This window comes from Oncorhynchus kisutch, linkage group LG15 (genome assembly GCF_002021735.2).
Source record: "Oncorhynchus kisutch isolate 150728-3 linkage group LG15, Okis_V2, whole genome shotgun sequence".
Taxonomy (NCBI): Eukaryota; Metazoa; Chordata; class Actinopteri; order Salmoniformes; family Salmonidae; genus Oncorhynchus; species Oncorhynchus kisutch.
In genome coordinates, this window is record NC_034188.2 from 27,837,956 (window position 1) to 27,840,529 (window position 2,574).

Sequence of the window (2,574 nt, forward strand, 5' to 3'; positions counted from 1 at the left end):
TGTAGGTGTAACATAATCACTGTAGGTTGTAGGTGTAACATAATCACTGTAGGTGTGACATAACCACTGAAGGTGTGACATAATCCCTGTAGGTGTAACATAATCAATGTAGGTGTGACATAACTACTGTAGATGTGACATAACCAATGTATATGTGAAATAACCAATGTAGGTGTAACATAATCACTGTAGGTGTGACATAATCACTGTAGGTTGTCAGTGTGACATAACTACTGTAGGTTGTAGGTGCGACATAACCACAGTATGTGCGACATAACCACTGTAGGCACGACATAACCACTGTAGGTGCGACATAACTACTATAGGTTGTAGGTGTAACATAATCAATGTAGGTGTGACATAACCACTGAAGGTGTGACATAATCCCTGTAGGTGTGACATAAACCCTGTAGGTGTGACATAACCACTGTAGGTGTGACATAACCACTGTAGATTGTAGGTGTAACATAATCAATGTAGGTGTGACATAACTACTGTAGATGTGACATAACCAATGTATATGTGAAATAACCAATGTAGGTGTAACATAATCCCTGTAGGTGTGGCATAACGGTAGGTGCGACACAACCACTGTAGGTTCGAAATAACCACTGTAGGAGTGACATAACCACTGTAGGTGTGACATAACTACTGTAGGTTGTAGGTGTGATATAACCACTGTTGGTGTGACACAACCACCCTAGGTGTTTCATAATCACAGTAGGTGTGATATAACCACTATAGGTGTTTCATAATCACTGTAGGTGTGACATAACCACTGTAGGTGTGACATAACCACCGTAGGTGTGGCCTAATCCCTGTAGGTGTGATATAATCACCGTAGGCGTGACTTAACCACCCTATGTGTTTCATAACCACCCTAGGTGTTTCATAATCACAGTAAGTGCAATTCAACCACTGTAGGTGTTTCATAATCACCGTAGGTGTGATATAACCACTGTAGGTGTGACATAACCACCCTAGGTGTTTCTTAATTACCGTAGGTGTGATATAACCACTGTAGGTATGACATAACCACCCTAGGTGTTTCTTAATTACCGTAGGTGTGATATAACCACTGTAGGTGTTTCATAATCACCGTAGGTGAGATATAACCACTGTAGGTGTGACATAACCACCCTAGGTGTTTCTTAATTACCGTAGGTGTGATATAACCACTGTAGGTATGACATAACCACCCTAGGTGTTTCTTAATTACCGTAGGTGTGATATAACCACTGTAGGTGTTTCATAATCACAGTAGGTGTGACATAACCACTGAAGGTGTGACATAATCCCTGTAGGTGTGACATAAACCCTGTAGGTGTGACATAACCACTGTAGATTGTAGGTGTAACATAATCAATGTAGGTGTGACATAACTACTGTAGATGTGACATAACCAATGTATATGTGAAATAACCAATGTAGGTGTAACATAATCCCTGTAGGTGTGGCATAACGGTAGGTGCGACACAACCACTGTAGGTTCGAAATAACCACTGTAGGAGTGACATAACCACTGTAGGTGTGACATAACTACTGTAGGTTGTAGGTGTGATATAACCACTGTTGGTGTGACACAACCACCCTAGGTGTTTCATAATCACAGTAGGTGTGATATAACCACTATAGGTGTTTCATAATCACTGTAGGTGTGACATAACCACTGTAGGTGTGACATAACCACCGTAGGTGTGGCCTAATCCCTGTAGGTGTGATATAATCACCGTAGGCGTGACTTAACCACCCTATGTGTTTCATAACCACCCTAGGTGTTTCATAATCACAGTAAGTGCAATTCAACCACTGTAGGTGTTTCATAATCACCGTAGGTGTGATATAACCACTGTAGGTGTGACATAACCACCCTAGGTGTTTCTTAATTACCGTAGGTGTGATATAACCACTGTAGGTATGACATAACCACCCTAGGTGTTTCTTAATTACCGTAGGTGTGATATAACCACTGTAGGTGTTTCATAATCACCGTAGGTGAGATATAACCACTGTAGGTGTGACATAACCACCCTAGGTGTTTCTTAATTACCGTAGGTGTGATATAACCACTGTAGGTATGACATAACCACCCTAGGTGTTTCTTAATTACCGTAGGTGTGATATAACCACTGTAGGTGTTTCATAATCACAGTAGGTGTGACATAACCACTGAAGGTGTGACATAATCCCTGTAGGTGTGACATAAACCCTGTAGGTGTGACATAACCACTGTAGGTGTGACATAACCACTGTAGATTGTAGGTGTAACATAATCAATGTAGGTGTGACATAACTACTGTAGATGTGACATAACCAATGTATATGTGAAATAACCAATGTAGGTGTAACATAATCCCTGTAGGTGTGGCATAACGGTAGGTGCGACACAACCACTGTAGGTTCGAAATAACCACTGTAGGAGTGACATAACCACTGTAGGTGTGACATAACTACTGTAGGTTGTAGGTGTGATATAACCACTGTTGGTGTGACACAACCACCCTAGGTGTTTCATAATCACAGTAGGTGTGATATAACCACTATAGGTGTTTCATAATCACTGTAGGTGTGACA